The sequence below is a fragment of the Herpailurus yagouaroundi genome, unplaced genomic scaffold (genome assembly GCF_014898765.1).
Source record: "Herpailurus yagouaroundi ecotype Mexico unplaced genomic scaffold, PumYag 142, whole genome shotgun sequence".
Taxonomy (NCBI): Eukaryota; Metazoa; Chordata; class Mammalia; order Carnivora; family Felidae; genus Herpailurus; species Herpailurus yagouaroundi.
Genome location: NW_024412397.1, coordinates 39,457,516 through 39,478,291, shown reverse-complemented (window position 1 = coordinate 39,478,291; position 20,776 = coordinate 39,457,516). Strand labels below are relative to the sequence as shown.

The window sequence follows — 20,776 nt, the reverse complement described above, 5'->3', positions numbered from 1 at the left end:
CTGACCTGCTATGCTCTGGCATGTCTGTGTTCCTCTGTGGCTGAATCTGGAGCCTGTGAAACAGCCGCTCTCCCAGGGCTTTACTCTGGTTCTGTTAACAGTTCCCTTCCATTGCTTCTCCACGCTTCTCTCACTTGCCAGCCCCAGATGATGCTTCATCATCTTCTTCTTCATTTCCTTAGGCCATCTTATGCCTACGTACATAGTCCTATTACTAAATAGTCTTTAATTACTCTTTTCACTGTGCTCTCGCTCTCCTCTGCTGGGACCCAGAATGACACACAGTGCTGTTCACGACTGACCCAACCACTGAACAATGAGTATACATTCTTCTCTAGATTTTTATTCCCTTGACATTAATTTTTTTTTCCTTTGGCATTCTTCGCATTCCAAGCCGCTATTTCTAATTGGCAAGTATTCTAAGGCACTAGCACTCATTTTCCCCAAATTCTCTAACACAGAATAAACCCCTTAGAACATTTTCCATATCATCAAATCCATCTGGTGCCCCATCAGTTCTGTATTTCCCCTGGACACCTGTCTGCTGGAACTGTTTATCTTCTTACTCTAATCTAGAAAGATTACTCTCCAAGGCTTGCTCCATGGTGTCATTTCAGACATTCTTCTATCCCCTTCTATTTTGGAGCTGCTCTTCTTAGATTCAGTGACTTCTTCCTTGGTTTATATTCTTGTTTCAGTGGAGAATATTTTCCAATAACTTTGTGAGGAAGACTATTAGAAGATATATACCAGAGGGGCGCCTGGGTGGCGCAGTCGGTTAAGCGTCCGACTTCAGCCAGGTCACGATCTCGCGGTCCGTGAGTTCGAGCCCCGCGTCGGGCTCTGGGCTGATGGCTCGGAGCCTGGAGCCTGTTTCCGATTCTGTGTCTCCCTCTCTCTCTGCCCCTCCCCCGTTCATGCTCTGTCTCTCTCTGTCCCAAAAATAAATAAACCTTGAAAAAAAAAATTAAAAAAAAAAAGAAGATATATACCAGAAAATTATTTTAAAGTATTTTTACTCTGCTTATTTTGCTGGATATAGAACGGTCTTCAGAATTTTGTCGGTTTTACTCCCATATATTTTAGCGTTGAGGACAGTTTTTCCTGGGTGATGTCCTTTGCCTTTCTCATTTTTTGTATGTGCCCTTTTTTCTCCCTGAGTATTTAAGATTTTCTTTTCATACCATGACTTCTGAAAAATTCATGATAATGTGATTAACTCAGATCTTGGTTTGCATTTACTATCCTGATAATTTATGGGCTCTTTCATTCTGGTAATGTGTGTTATTTAGTTCTGAATTTTTTAAAAATAATTTCTTCATATTTTCTCTTTCTCTTGACTCTAATTAGCCAGGTGTTGGCTGTCCTAGAATGATCATCCCTTTTAAAAACTTTTCTCTGTGGGGCACCTGAGTGGCTCAGTCGCTTAAGCATCCGACTCTTGATTTTGGCTCAGGTCATGATCTTATGGTTCATGGGTTCAAGCCCCATATCAGGCTCCACGCTGACAGCACAGAGCCTGCTTGGGATTCTCTGTCTCCCTCTCTCTGCCTCTCTCTCTCTCAAAAATAAACAAACATTAAAAAACTTTCTCTTTGGGGTGACTGGGTGGCTCAGTTGGTTAAGTGTCCAACCTCGGCTCAGGTCATGATCTCACAGTTCATGAGTTCGAGGCCCACGTCAGGCTCTGTGCTGACAGCTCAGAGCCTGGAGTCTGCTTCAGATTCTGTGTCTCTGTCTCTCTTTGCCCCTCTCCTGCTCATTCTCTCTCTCTCAAAAATAAATAAATTTTAAAAACAAAACAAAAATTTTCTCCTTAATTTTCCATTCTATGTGTAATATTTTAAAGTTTCTGAGTAATTTCCCAAATGGTCTTCCAATCCTTAAAGAACCTTTGACTATCATATATATTTTTTCATATTCTACGTGTTTGATTTTGTTTATTGCTCTTTTTCGTGCATTCATTTCTTATTTCAAGGAAAAACCTTTTTTAAAAAAAATCTCTCTGAGGATGTAGATTATGTTTGCTTCAAAAATTTCTTCTGTTCTTTGCTTTGCTTCTGAACTTTGAGTGCCAGGATTCATATAGTTCTATTCCTCTCTGGATCCTCAATTTTTGAGAGAAGATTCAAAGTTTCCTGAAAGGAGAAAATTATTAGGCTTCCTCTATTCTTGGAGCTAAAATGTGAAAAGGCCTGTAGCAGAGATATATAACCTTCAGGATGAAGAATTTATTCTGCCCATTTTCAGTATATTGTTCCTGCTGTTATACCTAGCTTGCCTGGGCTTAGAGCCTTCCTTCTGCTTCTATTTCTCTACAGAATACACCCCTCATCTTCTACTGGGGTGGTCAGAGGCAGAGATCCCCTAGAATTTGGGAGGGGTCTTTTTCTTCTGTGCAACATCCTCTTCTGGTTTAGGAACAATCTGCTCTCCTTCAGCAAGCATCATCTCACTGTGGCATGGAGAGCTCATGTAGGGTTAATCCGACCAGGAACCAGCCCTGTAAGTTCTGCGTCTCATCTTTTGGGGCTTTGTCACCTGGATGTGCTCAATGACCAGAGAATCTATATCTAAACCCTGAAGGTTCAGTATTATTCTCTGCATTTTTAAGCACGTGCAGTAAAAATTCAGCACTCTTTTTAGGCCACGGACCCTGTGTCCAGCCTCACTGTTTGCCTGGGCACATGTACCAACTCTACCGTCGTAGTGATGGAATGACACACAGTGCTTCTGCAAAGAGATATCCTCCAGATACTCGGTGATCTTTCAGATATGCCTACCCTTGATGGCCTGGGCAGTCTTCGTGTGTGCTCTTAGTGAACACGAAGATTTGAACCTCTTGATTTGCATGATTTTGTTGGGTTTTCCGGGTCAAGTGAATTAGCAAGCCATTTTCAGAGATCACCTCAGGCTGCTTAGGGGAAGAGGGGATTCAGTGGCTTCTTACTGGTACATCCCTACCATCATCTGCATGTCAGATTTCCGTTTTCCAAAGTTGAGATAAAATCTCTCATCCTTGCCTGAATGCTCCCTCATTCTGTATCTCCTTTAGTATTCAACTCTTTATATTCACTTACAGTAATTTTAGTGGGGTTTTGGAAGGAAGCAGAGATAAAGGCAAAAATTTAATTTGCCATGCCAAAAGACATGTACACCTTCAAACTTTAGTACATATAAGATTACAGGTAGGAAAACTCTGGGAAGTAATGCAGTATGTTTAGGATTTGGATAGATACATGAAGTATATCTTTTAATCTCAGATTCTTGTCATTTGAAATGGTTTTAATACATCAGATGGCAAACTCTACCTGAAAGTTTTCTTTGATAGAAAAGGAAAACTTAAAATATGTGACTAGAAAGACCACACTGTCTCTATACAAAGGCAGTAAGTCATTAAAGTTGAAAAATATTTTAAAATAATTGTTAAAATGGGTAACAACCAACTCACACCTAAACTTACCACACTTTCTTTGTGAAAAAAACTTAAAAATGCAGATCATGGTGATTTTCTAGACAAAGAACAAAGCATATGACAAAATAAAGCAGAGTATGCTGCAAGATAGCACCATGAGGACAGTTCATATCTTAACAGAATGACCACATCCAAGGACAGATGAATGAACTGGAATAGCTAGAAGAGAGGTTTTTAGAAGGCATGCCACGAATTTTTGCCCTAAGCCTATGCCATTTGATATTTAAACTGAGACACGTTAAGTATATTGATAGAATACTGAATAATTTGGGTAATAACGAGAAATGGGATGCAGGATGTGAAGAAGGAGGGGGAAGTCTAAACAATATGCAAAGTCAACAGCAACAGGCTTTGGACAGTTTCGTTACAGGCTGATATTTCATACGATGAACTCAACAGGGCTGAAAGTGTATCCTTACCCTTAAGTCTAAACTACTACCTCTACACACAAAGCGAGGAAGAAATGTTGTAACATTAGGACCTCTGGAAAAATGTACAGTTATAACTAACTTAAAACATTTGTTAAAATATCGAGGACACACAATGTGCAAGACACTGCACACTGTTTTAACGAATGATACAGAATGATTGCCTGCTTCCCATGAACTTACACACGAGCAGGTGAAACAGGTTAACACTGTAGATTAATTGTAAATGATTTAAGTATACCAAAAGAGATTATTATTAGATTGCATATAATAAGGGACCTAATGTATAGATGAATTAGACAAAAATTATCTAATGCCATCTTAAGTTGCATTAATAAAAGTACATAAATCCTAGAATGCTGAGCTGCCTGCATTTAATTATTCCTTAAATAAAGAATGACAAAGAGAGAGAGAGAGAGAGGAGAGAGAGATAAATATATTACCAGGTAATATTTATTGAGCATTTACTATATGCCAGGAACTGTGCTAATGGACTGTCATATTATCTTAATCCACATAACATACCAATGAGTCATATATTATTAAATTCTCATTTTACACATTGGAAAAACAGAGGCACAAAGGCTGCGAGGTGGCTTATCCAAGTTTACACAGAGGTAAGTACTGAAACCGAGATCTAAACATTGGCACTCTGACTCCAGAGCTCGCAGGCTTACCCAACACACTGTGCTGAGCAAGTCAAACCTTCCTGACTGGTAGGCACACTGGGAGCCATCATAAGCTGAACCTGTCTAGGCAAGACAAACCAGGTTGCTGGAAGCGTCTCAAAACTTTATAATGAACTTAAAGGAACAGGAGGTGTTTAACTAGAGAAGAAAAAGAATAATATTCATTTGTTCCCTCACCGGGGAATCCTCTTTCACAGACTTAGGCTGTCAAATACTGCTGGAAACTCTTTTATGGGTGGCAGCAAAATGGTACCCAAAGCAGATCTTACCCACTCAGTGTTCCACAGTTTAAGTTAATTTTGTTAGGCAATTAAGGCACAAAAGGCAAAAAAGAAATATAGCTAGCTATATCATTTTAATATTCCATGCTTACATATTTGAATGTGGAACAATGTGGCAGTAAAATTGAGAAATTTTTCAAATAAAAATATTCTATTTTTATCTCTTTACTTAATCAACAGTACTTACTCTAACGGGTACTGAACATCAAAATGTATTTTGGTATGCCTAGTGCTAAATATATTTTTACGTATGCTTTCACATGTTTATAGGCAACCACTCAAACTTGTTTTTGAATCTTTTAAAATTTGCTAACTGCCGGGGTGACTGGGTGGCTCAGTCGGCTGAGCATCTGACTTCGGCTTAGGTCATGATCTCACCACTTGTGAGTTCAGGCCCCACATGGGGCTCTGTGCGAACAGCTCAGAATCTGGAGGCTTCTCTATGCCCCTCCCCTGCTCGCGCAGGCTGTCTCTGTTTCTCAAGAATGAATAAACGTTCATTTTTTTTCTTTTTTAAATTTGCTAACTGCCCTAAACTACAGCTTAAAGGACAAACAACATTCAATTAAACAGTACTTACTCTGATGGGTTCTAAACATGAAGATATTTTTTTGGTATGCCTAGTACTAAGTATATTTTTAGGTATGTGTTCAGATGTTTATAGGCAAAAACTCAAACTTGTTTTTTAATCTTTTAAAATTTGCTAACTGCCCTAAACTATAGCTTCAAGGACAAACAACATTCGATTATTAAGGAAGGAGTGTTTTAATTCTAAAATGGCCCTTAAAATAAAATTAAGTGAAGTGAAAAATAATGGAACCGCACAAGGATATTTCATCAGAAATTCAGCATTATCTTCACTTCATAATTTCCCTTTGATGGGATTTGCTGTTTGTTTTAACCCAGGCACTGTGCAGGAGGCTGGATTTGCTGATAAGCAGTTTTTTCATTACAGAACCAAATCAGCAAGGTGATTAATACTTTTTAATTTCAGAAGCCTAAATTATGCAAATGAACTACAACTTTCTTTCCTCCTCCTCCTCCTTGTCCTCGTCCTCTCTCCTTTGTGGGCCCTTCCTTGCAAAGGGAAGATAGGATATAGTCCTATGTACCAACCGGTGAACGGCAGGTAAGAATGCTCCATTTCCGGTCAGCAGCTCATCCAGACTTGCAGAAAAATGGTGCCCAGCCCTCACCCTTTTTTGTCTCCTGGTGTGTTTGGGTGAACAAAAGGGTACAGTTCTATCTGTCCTGTGGAACCCATCTAAATAGGGTCTATTAATCTTCGTACAGCTTTTTGAGTCCTGTAGACGAAAATGCTGTATAGGTATTTAACACCACCACTACCTAAAAACCAGGAGGATCATCCCAAACTCTATAGAAGGCTAATTAGAAATGTGAGCCTCATTCTCATATGAGGCCTTTTGGGAGTTGCTTAATGAAGGCTGCCTCTCTCACTCTTTCCATGGCTTCATAGTATTTCATGAGCTGTGCGCTTTCAAGATGATTAATCCCAGGAATCCTTCATTTTACGTGGCTTAATTTAGTTATTTGTCTGCTTTATAAATGTCTTATAATTCTAGCCTAAGGACTCTGGCCCCATTTTTTAAACTAAACATGTCTTTGCTGTGGCCAAACATAAATAATGTATTTACTTATTTGGGGACCCAGAGGCTTATCTTCCTGAATAACTGACTAGGAACAACAAGCAACTCAGTTCAAAATGAATACGGATAGATTCATTTGGGGTGGGGGAAAAAAAAACCCTGCCTAATTGTTTCTCCTTCATGTTTTGCACCAAGCAAGGCTGCTGGTTTCAAGTAGCTCACAGAAATCACACAGCTAGAATTTTTTTTTTTTTAATTTTTTTTTTCAACGTTTTTTATTTATTTTTGGGACAGAGAGAGACAGAGCATGAATGGGGGAGGGGCAGAGAGAGAGGGAGACACAGAATCGGAAACAGGCTCCAGGCTCCGAGCCATCAGCCCAGAGCCCGACGCGGGGCTCGAACCCACGGATCGCGAGATCGTGACCTGGCTGAAGTCAGACGCTTAACCGACTGCGCCACCCAGGCGCCCCTCACACAGCTAGAATTTTAAAAAGGAAGTAAACTTTCGGGCGCCTGGGTGGCTCAGTTGGTTAAAGCGTCCGACTCTTGGTTTTGGCTCAGGTCATGATCTCAGAGTTAGTGAGTTTGAGCCCCACATCAGACTCTGTGCTGACAGTGTGGAGCCTGCTTGGGATTCTCTCTCTCTCTCTCTCTCTCTCTCTCTCTCTTAAAATAAATAAATAAACTTTTTTTTTCAACGTTTATTTATTTTTGGGACAGAGAGACAGAGCATGAACGGGGGAGGGGCAGAGAGAGAGGGAGACACAGAATCCCAAGCAGGCTCCAGGCTCCCAACTGTCAGAACAGAGCCCCACGTAGGGTTTCAAACCAGAAACTGCAAGATCATGACAGAGCTGAAGTTGGCTACTTAACCAAATGAGCCTCCCAGGTGCCCCAATAAACACATTTTAAAAAAAAATTTTTTTTTTTCAACGTTTCTTTATTTTTGGGACAGAGAGAGACAGAGCATGAACGGGGGAGGGGCAGAGAGAGAGGGAGACACAGAATCGGAAACAGGCTCCAGGCTCTGAGCCATCAGCCCAGAACTTGATGCGGGGCTCGAACTCACGGACCGCGAGATTGTGACCTGGCTGAAGTCGGACGCTTAACCGACTGCGCCACCCAGGCGCCCCAATAAATAAACTTTAAAAATAAAAAGGAACTAAACCTTAATTCAGTGATTCGTTAAGACAAGGTTGATAATTCAGCTTGAGTTTCATTTATATTAGTATATTCTTACGGATATGTGCATTATTTCTCATACCAGCCAGTATCCCCACCAGGGCGAACCCACATATTCTTCCGTGCTAAAATAGAGAAAAAGAGAAGAACCAAATCTGAATAGTTTTCTTATTCCTATTCTTTTAACACTCTTTCTATTCTACTATCAAAATGTGTAGAGGAGATAGTATTTAAGCACGTGTGTAAGTTGGAATGGGTAAAACCTCTAAAGACTATTTTATTTCTCATCCTAATTATTTTCTAGAGGATTAGCAAAGCTTTAATTTTTACAGCAACAATGTTGGCACATATGTGTGGGTGATAAAAGAGCTAATAGGAGGTCAATCCAAAGTCTTTGGAGGCTTTTATTACCATAGATGGCACACCAGACTGCCTCTAGGTACCCAGAAAATTATATCAACGAGACAGGGGGTCCGATTATAGGACGGTGGGAAATTGTGGGGCCAGTGGTAAATCCAAGAGCACATGGCACCCTGAAGAAAGTTCAAATGCAAACATTTTCCAGCAGTGGCTAGGGCAAAATCGTCACTTCTGTGCTCCGCTAACTATTTGCCACCCTCCTACATGCTTTTGATGCCTACCTAGGTTTACTGTACTGAGAAATGATTCAATTCATTTTAATTTGTATTTCTTTTCAGAATTGCCGGAGCAGCGTGCTCCTGACTTGTTGAAGCAAGTCACATATCACAGCGCAGGGGGATGCTGAATTATTCCTGGGAATACTTTTGAGACGTCATGAGCGTGTCCGGTTGAACCGGGCCCTGTGCTCACAGCCACAGCCCAGCCCTGGGTTCCTCGTTTGTGCTTCGTGGACAGAGGCTTCTAAGCTACTCGATACAAGAGCATCCAGCACATCTGAGGTTCGAAGAACACAGGGCCCCGACAGGTCACAAAGACAGAGACCAGATCCTTTCCTCCTCCTGAGGGGTTTGTTCAGAAAGGGATCAAATAAAGGAATTTGAGGCCAGTCTCCCTGATGTTTACCCCTCCGTTCTGCACAGGAGAGACTGAGGGCTGATAGTGTGCTTGCCTCCACACTAAGATACATATAACTTGTCAGAACCTGCCTTAAGTGGGCACTTCTATAAATAAATCACTGTCAAATTTTCTACTGTGCTTTCAGTATTCATTGAAGACCAACAAAGTAAATAAGAAACAAAAGAGAGCAATACATTTATGCATTCATTTTAGTTTGATTTTTAGACCAGAATATACACATTTAAGCTTGGTCAGCACTTTACAGCTAATGAACGGACTGTACTTTTTAAGAGACAGCTCATTAATAATTGGTTTCCTTCTCATCATTAAGAAGCACTTATTATTCGTCTAATTATAGATGGCCTTGATTAGGGATGCGTACATGATACGTATGTATGAATCACTTTGTCGGTAAAGCAGAAAAAAACGTTTAAATATACATAGTATTCCCATCTTATACTTAACAATTATTACAACTAAGCAAAATACTTAGGAAAAACACAACACTGAATTTTTTTTTAAAAAAAGGACAGATTTTCTGGGTGTGGGAATGTGAAGTATGTAAAGTACTTTTATGGGTTTGACAATAGCAACAGAATGGAGGATATGCAGTCGCTACATTCATGAAAGAGTAAAGCACGTATCAATGGGCAATAGGGCTATCTTCACCTTCCTTTTGAATTTTACTTCCAATGTTTATACTCTTCATACCTCTCAGTGATGCAGATTATTAGCATTTCTTCATATTTTGATATTCAATTTTATTTGGGGGGCACCTGGATGGCTCGTTGGTTAAATGTCCAGCTTCAGCTCAGGTCACTATCTCACAGTTCGTGAGTTTGAGCCCCACGTCAGGCTCTGTGCTGACAGCTCAGAGCCTGGAGCCTGCTTTGGATTCTATGTCTCCCTTCCTCCCTCCCTCTCTCTCTCTCTCTCTCTCTGCCCATCCCCTGCTTGTACTCTGCCTCTCTCAAAAATAAATATCAAAACTAATTTTTTAAATAAAAATTAAAAAAATAATTTTGTATAAGAGTTTACCTATTTTATCTGTAGTGCATGTGTCTGTGGGGGAGAGAGAGAATATCTATGCCTGTCTCCTGATTTTTAAAAAAAAAATAGTGTTTATTTATTTTTGAGAGAGAGACAGAGCACGAGCAGGGGAGGAGCAGAGAGAGAGGGAGACACAGAATCTGAAGCAGGCTCCAGGCTCTCAGCGGTCAGCACAGAGACTGATGCAGCGCTCAAACTCATGAACCGTGAGATCCTGACCTGAGCTGAAGTCAGATGCTTAACTGACTGAGCCACCCAGGTGCCCCATATGCCTGTCTCCTGATAATAAAACTCCTATAATTTTAAAAAACAAACAAGTGGAAATATTAGTCCTACCTCAAATCTTTAGGTAAAACTCAAAGATAGTTTATACATTTTTCCTCATTTAAATAGCACTGGAGGTAGTTACATATTTTGCATTTACAGATACACTGTAAATTCTATGCCTTCCAAAGTTCTGTTGGTAAATTCTTATTAGGTATACTATCACCTCATGGACATAAAACCATACACACATTCTTCAAAAACTTGAATGCAAAAATTGGAGTCAGCCCATGTTGTGGGTTGAATTTGCTAAGAAAAAGGAGTTGGCACTTGATTTGGAAAATTTTCTAGAGAGCATGCTTTGAAAAAAGGGTGTGGCTGGACAACCCTATGCTAAAGATTTTAACTGTGACACAGAAGTCCAATCAACCATCTCAGCAGAGGCTAGGGATAGAGGTGAGGTTATCCAGGAATGGCATGCAAAGAACCTTCATGTCAAATAACATTATTCACCTCTGCAAATGTTTCAAGAATGTTATGCCAGCAGAAAAACTGCAAGCCTGAACAGGGATGGAATGAGAAAGAGGATTTGTACGACACAGGAAAGACACAAGGATCAGACAGACGGGGTGGAGTTGACCGAGGCCACCCTACCGAACTTCCTTGGGCTAAGATGGGGCACCTCCAAGCAGGTGGGCCAGGAGCCCGGAGCTGCTGCCTGGGAGGGGAGGGGGGACAAGGATGACAGAGCAGGGCACCACACATGGCTCTTCTCAGGCCTCGAAATCGAATGGCACGTAGCCTGCTGGGTTTTGGACTTGCTCAGGGTCTGTAACCCTGTTTTCCTTTACCATTTCTCCCTCTAGGGACGGGAACGTCTATCCTACGCCTGTCCCATCATTGTATTTTGGAAGCATCTAACTTGTGTTCCAGGTTTCTCAGGTCTGCAGGCGGAGAGAAGTTTTGCCCGAGGATGGACCCTACTCAGTCTCACTCATACCAGATTTAGATGATTTAGAAGATTTGAGACTTTTTTTTTTTTTCAACGTTATTTTTTTTTATTTTTGGGACAGAGAGAGACAGAGCATGAACGGGGGAGGGGCAGAGAGAGAGGGAGACACAGAATCGGAAACGGGCTCCAGGCTCTGAGCCATCAGCCCAGAGCCCGACGCGGGGCTCGAACCCACGGACCGCGAGATCGTGACCTGGCTGAAGTCGGACGCTTAACCGACTGCGCCACCCAGGCGCCCCTGAGACTTTTTGAGTTGATTATATTTAGGGGGGGGGCGTTTGGATTCAAGACTGATAATGGAATGAGTTAAGACTTCTCATGAAGTTGCAATTAGTGACGGCATTTTTCAAGTGGAAAAGACATGAATTTGGTGAAGAGGGCAGGGAGTGGACTCTTACAGGTTGAACTGTGCCCCCCCCCCCCAAACATATGCTGAAGTCCTAACCCCTCATACGTGCCAGTGTGACCTCATTTGAAAATAGGATCTTTGCAGATGTAATCTAGTTGAGACTATACTGAATTAGGGTAGGACCTCATCCAGTGTGACTTGTGTCTTTAAGAGAAAAGAATAGATACAGACACCGAGGAAAGATGGGACAAATGAAGATGAAGTGATGGCTCACAAGACAAGCCAAGGGATGCCTGGGGTTATCAGAAGCTGGAAGATGAAAGGGGAGATTCTCTTGTAGAGGCTTTGGAGGGAATGTGGCCCCTACAATACCTTGCTTTTGGACTTCCAGCCTCCAGAGATGCGACAACATAAATTTCTGTTGAGATAAGCCACCAGGTTAGTGGTACTTTGGGATGGCAGGCCCTAGGAAACTAGCACAACCCACTGTAGTGAATATTGTTCTTCTCTGGCTTTTCAGCATTTATCTCCCCCCTCTCCCTTTCGGTTACTGTGTCTGACTCTTCCCCTTCCGCTCTTATCCCATGTGCTCTGCAGAGCTGACTGCACTCATGGATCCAAAACTGAGCATGTGATCTACGCATTCTTCTGCTCTCTGGGCCTCAGCATGTACTTTAGGGAGGAATGGTAATCCAATCTCAGTCAGTGGGGAAGATGGAAGACTGGAGCTGCTGCTGCCATGCTGCTACCACGAGGGATAACCTCTCTGAGAACAGAAACAGCAAAGGTGGAGCAGGGCCAAGAGATCTCAGGGAGAATCCCATTCACCTACAAGACAATCAACCCCGTATAAAGCCGGCCTTGTTGCTAGAACTTTTGGTTGCCTGAGCTTATCAATTCCGTTTTGCTCACCCCCTCTATGACTAAATTTTCTACCACTGTGAAGTAAGAGATTTCCGGGTGTTAGATCTCCTAGCTGTTGGCACTGTCCTCCTGCAGTTCCTTTCAACAGTCACTGAATGCCAGGATCACGCTCTCCTGGGCCACTTCTCAACCTGAAAACGAAGTTAAGCTTTTGATCTGATGTTTCACTGAGTACTTAATGAATTCAATGCTTTGAAAATTCCTAATTCAGGTTATCTCCGTTAAAAAAAAAAAAGTTCATTAGGTTTCCTCATCTCTAAATGTGTACCACCTTGGAGGCTTTTCACACCTAGGACTTAGTCTTGGCGGGTTGTGTCTGCACGGTAGAGACCCTCAATCAGTCGTATGTGTCTCAGTGACCCGAGAGAACAGACAAATGTTGCTTAACTTTCTCCCGGGGGGAAAGAGTACTGAAGAGCCTCTCTCTGCCTACTAAAATACGTGGATTTGGATTAGATCAGATAGATTTCCAACTTCCCTGCCCTAAGGTGAATATACTGTATGTTTTAAATACATTCTTAAAGGTAAGTTCATTATACTAATAAACTATATTTCAGTGCTCACATATCCTGTGTCCACACAGATTGTGCTTCCAAGCTTTTTTGGAAAACTCCCAATTTCCAACTTGATTCATGACAGAGACAAAATGCAATTTTGACGCCAAGTCTTCCATTTAGTTTATATTCTTTTTAGTTTATTATGCATCCATTCTTTTGTAATTCCTGAAATGCTGGTTTGAAATTACTATGGAGTCAAAATATTATAATAATTTTTCTCAAGCTTTAAGCAAAACCAAAATGTTACCGTTCAGATTATGTATTTTTGTCAGTAACTTTACTTGTGTTTTCATCAGGTCAAATTGAGTGAAAATTTAAATTTTTCCAATTTCTCCTAAATATATGCTGATTGATAAAAAGAAAAAAAACCACCCTCATCATTGTGGTTATACTAATTTTTTTATTCTTTCTATACCTATTTTATAATTCATAAGGCCATGGTTTAGAAAATATTTAGAGATTTTTTTAAGGCCATGGTTTAGAATATATAGGTTCTCTGTTGATCATGCATAGGATCTGGATTTTTGTTCTTAATGTTTTAGTCAGAATCATCCAAGATTATCACACATCTTACTTATCATTGGAAAGAAATCATATTGTTGCTGAAAATTGTGTAATTGTCAATAGTTCATCTGAGCATTTAGAGATTATGGATGCATTAATAATTGTAACTATAAAATACGGTTGTCTAGTGATATAGACCTTAATGTTACTATTAAGACTTCAGTTTTAGAAAGACTTGTCCACATTTAATACCAAATCTAGCCTACTAAACCAAAAGTAACATTTTCAAAACTCAAATGAGTACCCCACTAACAATCCCAAAGCCTTTTTTTTTTATAAAAACCTATTGACAGATACCCTCTCCTTCATGTAGATATATTTACATGGGTACACATCTTTTTATACGTAACTGTAAGTCGCTATCTTTCATGTCTAAGACAGAGATAAAGGCGTGCATGCATGTATTTGTGAGTAATTGAAGAGTAAATAAGGACAAAACTTGCTAAGTGTAGACACAGCATATATAGCTTTAAAAAAAAAAAGGCTACATCCAGTTTAGCATCCAAGCCTTTGTTAGCAACACTTTGAAATACCTTCTCCCCAAGGAACAGCACCCTAGATACGTGGTGTCAACTTATGGGGGATGGTGCTGCCATTCATCCCAAAGGCCTGTGGTTGTCATTGCCTTTAAACATGGACTCCTTAAGTCTTAAGTCCTCAAAAATTAGACAAGCACCAGACAAAGGAAGAAGATGGCCACCACTAAGGAATGCTTGATATCTTTGTATATGCATGTTCTAATGTGTTCCATTTAGGGCGGAACTTCCTCCAGAGCCTGCAACAGGACGTGTATCGAGCTGCTCTATTCAGCCTGCTGCTATGACAACCATCAGGGGCAAATGTCAGGTCATCTCCCAGAATCTGTCTCTCCCTATAACTGCTTTGTCAGAAACCCAATAGCTGCCTTCTTTTTCTCACCAAACAGTTAAAAGCAACAGGGGGCATGGAAATAAATGTTGAGACATTCTTTATCCTCTCCCCAGTTTACAGGTTTGGTTCCTGTCATATAATATTTTTGATTTGCCCCATTTGGTGCTGACATTGTTTACTGGGCTGTTACACAACGTTTCAAATGATAGTATTAATTCCAATGATTACCACTCTATCAAGCTACGTATTACCATTGTTGGGCCTGAGCGTTCTATTGTGTGGCAGGCATCTCATCAACAGGCTCTTTCCTTCCCTAAAACTGAACTGTTTGCCCTGCTACATCAAGCCACATGTGGATACTGAGTGCATGACCTCATCCCAGTATATAACTAGGTAGATCTCTGAGGCTCAAAATGATGAAAAGCCAAAGCCGTTTTAATCCTACAGAGCGATACATAATTGAAGAGTCAATATTCCAAAAGACATCTGGAGGCCATGCCAGTGTTAGCCGGGTATTTAATCAAGCAGTACAATATGTTGGGTGGATAGTTGTTGCTACCTAGAGAAGAGGAAAAGGACTTAGTTTCCCGGGCTGATATGATCCAGGAGGTGCTTCTTCAAACCGATGCACTTTGAGATGGGTACCAATAAGGACAGGTGTGGAGCTGGCCCTGACGAGGAGCCTGAGCAAAGGCACTTGGGTGGGAAGAATTACGATGTCTTCAAAGGACTGAGATCTGGCTCTACATTCACATACCTCTAAATCCTCACTATTTCATGGATATAGAAAGAAAACAGGAGCAACAAGGAGGGGCTGCACTTATGTGTGTGAGTCTGAGTCATGAATAATAGGCATGATGTATATACCTCACTGAGTTTGGGCAGAAAAATTCAGTGGGAAAATGTATGTGAATTCAACATTAAGGTAGAAGAGAACACACAAACATTAGTATAATTATGTGTGATGTTCTTCCTAAACATGTCCTGGTTATTCCCAAATATAGTGGGGATGATACCTTATGTGGTAAAGAACTTGGAATTTAAACCTGAATCTGGATATTTGAAATGGTTTCAATAAATATTGTTCTTCGAGTAAGAATTACCCAATAAATAGTCATTTAAGAAATGAATGTAAAAAGCTACAGAAAAGGCTCTGTAGTTTTAAAAAGCTCACATGCAGATCCTTTATAAAGAATTTAAGAAAATACACGAATAACTGGGCAGTTCCCTAGAAGGGAAATTTTCCTCACACACATGGAGACATACAAAGCTTGACAGCTTCATTGGACTTCTCAAACTTGCTTCATAAGCAATAATAAAGGATAGAAAAATGCAACTCCATTAAACTAATGTGACCTTCTGAGTTCCACATCTGAAGTAGTATTCAAATTCTTGCATGTGATGAATGTATGATGGCATTAAGAGTTGAAATTTATGAAGCATTCTGATTTTCATTATTCAGAACATTACCCTGAAATAAAAAGGGAGCTAAACTCTGTACTGTATTGGTCTTCTTTTTTTTCTTTTTAAAGAGAAATTCTGCTTCTAGTGAAATATGCAAAAATCACTGAAGAAAGGAAGAAAAATGGAGTGGGGGGGGAGAAAAGAAAGTCTAACCAGAAATTAACTTTCCCAGGCCTGTGGCTTTCATAAAATAAATTTATTGAACGAAGTGGTCTGTAAGGGTCTCTGGAGAACTTTTTTAAATGTTTACTTTTGAGAGAGAGAAAGAGAGAGAGCGAGCGAGCATGAATGGGGGAGGGGCAGAGAGAGAGGGAGACACAGAATCCCAAGCATGCTCCAGGCTCTGAGCTGTCAGCACAGAGCCTGATGTGGTCGTGAGATCATGACCTGAGCCAAAGTCAGACGCTTAACTGACTTAGCCACCTAGGCACCCTGGGAGCTCTGACTTTTTAAAATGAGTTGAATATGTCCCATAGTAAAAATGGTAATTTAATAACTTGAAGAAGAGGCTCTTCTGAAAAGTTGTTAGGTTAGCAATCCTCAAGTGTCGTGACTTTGTAGATATTCCATACATGTATTTAAAACATCCCGCTGTTTCTCATTCTCCAGACACTATTTCTTTTTTAATGTTTATTTTTGAGAAAGAGAGAGAGAGATAGTAGGGGGGGGAGGGGCAGAGAGAGAGAGGGAGAGAGAGGATCAGAAGTGGGCTCTGTGCTGTCATCAGAGAGCCTTACACGGGGCTCCAACTCATGAAACAGCGAGATCATGACCTGAGCTGAAGTCAGGTGCTTAACTGACTAAGCCACCCAGGTGCCCCTATTTGTTTTCTAAAGGTTTGAATCAAAGCCTGCCTTCTGCCCCTAAGTTCTCAGGTTCCCTCACCTAGAAGTAATCGTGGCTCACTGATAAATAACCAGTAGGAAAGACACCGGCATAGTAAAAAAGCTTTAATCGCTGCTTTTTGATGGGAATCATAATGCCTCTGAGATTCAGATAAACTTTTCACCTACAGCTACCTATTTTATTATTTATGCTTACAGTTATAGCCATGACCTCTTTTTGTACCTTTGTTCTCTGCCTTCTTTCTGGAACTCAGAACCATGACGTCTATTAAATCTCAATTAACTTTTCATGGAGGATTTCGGAGCGGGAGACTACACACAAACCTCAGAGATGAAAGAGGTGACTGTTCCTGCCATGTGCTGGAGCTCCCCGAGTGCCCTTGAATATCGGGACCAGAATGCACTATTATGTTTTCTTATGTATCAAAACTAGCACCAGAACCAAGAAAGATAAGAACATGGCATGCCACTAGAAGTGATTTAATGAGAAGTTTGATCTTAACATAGGAAGATCACTGGGCTTTCAACCTGATTGTATCATTTAAAGTGTTATTTTGATCTTGTTTATTATGTTCAGGGCAAACATTAAAAAGAACTTAGAGATGTGACTTGGATTTTGATCTATATATGCATCATTTTTCTCTTGATGAAAGGGTGCGGGTAAGGCCTCTTAGAAAAAATAGGTGTGCATAAACTCCTCAAACAGTGGTGAGAGGTAGTCTTTCTTATATCCCATGAACAGGATGTAAATGAGAACAAATACAGGCATGTCCTGTTGACATCTAGAAGCCATTGGGTTGTTAAAGGAAAATAATAATTAAAAAAAAATGTTTATTTAATTTTGAGAAAGAGACAGAGCACCAGCAGGGGAGAGGGAGAGAGAGATAGGATCCAAAGCAGGCTCTATGCTCTGAGCTGCTCTAGGCTCTGTGCTAAGAGCTCAGAGCCCAACGTGGGGCTCGAACTCACAAACCGTGAGATCCCGACCTGAGCTGAAGTCAGACGCTTAACCAACTGAACCACCCAGGTGCCCCAGAAAATAGTTTTTAAAAAATATTGTTGACAAGGCAAAGAACACTGATAGTGCAGGAAAGATGTGGCTCCTTCCTGAGGGTGAGACACGTAGGAGAAGGAGGGTGTCAATAAAGATCAATATTGCCAGCAAGCCTATCAGAAAGCCAGGCTCTTTTGACCATTATGAGAAAGAGGAAAACTACCAAGAAAGCAGGCTGACCTGCCTCTGGGGTTTTCTCTAGGACATATTTTATAGCCTCACCTCTTCTGCAGTACCTGTGCCTGTAGGTAAGGCTCTAATATCAGAACTTCCCAAGCCTTGCTAAAGATTAATAATGAAATCCATGCTTAAAATTTACGATCAGAAGACTTCTGTCATGAAATGAAGATACACTGAAAGTGTTGAATGAAATGAAATGAACAAAAGAAAAGTAAAATAAGTGAAACAGAAACAAAAGTAAAATGACGTTTTAAGGAAAGCTAATATTCAGCTACCCCAACTACTCAGCCCTGCAGAAACCCCACTTCCCAAAGTGCTGAGTTATTGAGAGAAAAAATGTGTTTCTTGAGGCCACGGGTCTCACTGTATTTACCACGTGAGTCATGTCAGTCATCATAAATCTCTTTAGGAAGCACAGTCCAATTTGTCAAGCCACTGTATTATCTAATTTCATAATAAATGTGTGACTATGGCTAAATTTCCCCAATCCACACAATATTGTTGTTTCAGAGTACCTGGTGGGTTTTAAAGTGGTTAAAGAGAAAAGACAGGACAGAAAATGAATATATTAGGAGAAATAAATTATAGAAATGAGTACATTTGGCATAAATTGAATATGGCAGATTTTCATTTATCTACTAAGCCTAAAAATAATTCATTCTAAAATAAATATTAACAAAGATGCTGTATTCACAGAGAGTGAAGTTAACCATATGTTCGCCTGACTTTGGCACCAAAAAGTGTATAAACATAGTATGTGAATTTCTCCGTCTGAATTCAAGCCACCTACCCATATCCTGACACTTATCCAGAAACTAATAACATCCGAATCCAAAGATTACCTAAAAATCTAAAAAGAAATCATTTCTGTAAGAATGTGGGAGGGGTGCCTGGGTGACCCAGTTGATTAAGTGTATGACTCTTTTTTTTTTTTTTTTTAATTTTTTTTTTCAACGTTTATTTATTTTTGGGACAGAGAGAGACAGAGCATGAATGGGGGAGGGGCAGAGAGAGAGGGAGACACAGAATCGGAAACAGGCTCCAGGCTCCGAGCCATCGGCCCAGAGCCCGACGCGGGGCTCGAACTCACGGACCGTGAGATCGTGACCTGGCTGAAGTCGGACGCTTAACCGACTGCGCCACCCAGGCGCCCCATAAGTGTATGACTCTTAATCTTGGCTCAGGTCATGAGCTCAGCGTTGTTGGCTAGAGCCTGCATCAGGCCCTGTGCTGCGTGTGGAGCCTGCTTAAGCTTCTCTCCCTCCCTCTTCCTCTACCCCTCTTCCTCTAAATTAATTAATTAATGAATTAGATTAATTAAAAAATAAAAAAAAATAAAAAAGAATGTGCAAGAATTCTCGATGAAGCCAGGAAAACAAACAGTAAAGTAGACTGAGTGCAAAAACCCCCACATGGATATCACCCAAAAGGATAAAGGTTCTCAGCTTCAGATTCCCCATCCATAGAAGAAGGAAACCATTTACTCGACATGTATCACAATAGTATGAGGGGCCAATAAAATGATGCTCTCTGCATTCCTATACAGATATAAATTGATACACCATTACACAAGGAAAATATGTATGCTAAGGAAAACTTTTATACAAAAGTAACCGTATTCTCAATTTAAGAAAAAAAGATTAAAAAATCACTGATTGATGAAAACTGTAATGTCAGTTTTCTGAGACATCATAAAGATAAAAAGATCTTTAAGACAAAAGAATAATCTTTGCATATAATTTCATAAACTAAAACTATAGGAAAACATTCAACTTTGATTTCTAATTTGCTGAGCTAAGGTTTTGGCACAGAAGAGCAGGTAAGCCCAGGTCACTCATGTTTAACTTAGAAATACCCTGAAACCGTCTGTTTATTTTGCAGAAGATTCATCTTCACAATCACTTTTTGGCATATGCTCAGCTTTACATATCATCTCATTTAAATAGCAAGTCTGAGGGGCGCCTGGGTGGCTCAGTCCGTTAAGTGTCTGACTCTTGATTCCGGTTCAGATCATGACCTCAGGATTTGTGAGATTGAGCCTGTAGCAAGCACTGTGCTGTTAGTACAGACAAGTGTTTGGGATTCTCTCTCTCCCTCTCTCTCTGCCCCTCCCCTGCTTGTGCTCGCTCTCATATAAATAAAACTTAAAATAAATCAATAGCAAGTTTGAAATGATAGGTGGTAAGGAAAGTAATTCTTGTCTGAATCAGGACCTCACCTTTGCCCTCGAGTCTCAATACTCCTTGTCCATAGGCTTCTGAAGCTTTGTAAAAATAAGACATTTCAGTCTCCTTCACACTCCTCTCTGGCATGCATTAAAAGTCCAAATAACATCATATAAAGTGCCTACACAACCTAGTTTAAATCTTCATGTCCAATCTCCTGTCCTTGTATTTTTTTTTCCCCCCCAAGAATCTTGTTTCCATCACAGGAGACTGTGATTTTTAACACTCAAGAAGTTTTCATGCATGGAAATGCTCTATGTGTCCAGAATATCATCCTTTAGCTTTTTTGTCTGTCAGAATCTCCTTTACTTCCCAAGGTCCAGATCTAATAGTGCCTCCTCTGGGAAGCCCTCCTGGGTTCCCTCGGCAGAATTACGAGTGCTGTCCCCTGGCTCTTACGGCAATCTGGTCATGCTCTTATAATTTTATTTATCATGCTAATTTCACTTATCTTTAATAGAATGTGAGTTTCTTGACGAAAAGTATTATGTCTTATCCATCTGTAAAGGGAGAATAACAATACCTGTTCAGCAGCAATATTGTCAGAAATAACGGAATTAATATCTACAAAAAACCAATCTAGTGCTACTAACCAATCTAAGTGCTACTAAATCTAGCACTTAGTAAACTCTCAGTAAAGGTTCCCCTCTTCTTACTCATTTCATGGCCTCTGTATATAGCAAAATATCTTCCATATAATGAATATTTGCTAAATA

The 20,776-nt window shown here is 40.4% G+C and overlaps 1 protein-coding gene and 1 pseudogene across 9 annotated transcripts in view; both read right to left on the bottom strand.

Moving 5' to 3' along the window:
* Positions 1–20,776, bottom strand: part of NOL4 (nucleolar protein 4) — a 428,346-nt gene that overhangs the window by 81,141 nt on the left and 326,429 nt on the right. The gene's annotated exons all lie outside the window — the stretch shown is intronic.
* On the bottom strand, positions 343–20,147 carry LOC121033229 (60S ribosomal protein L17-like; annotated as a pseudogene).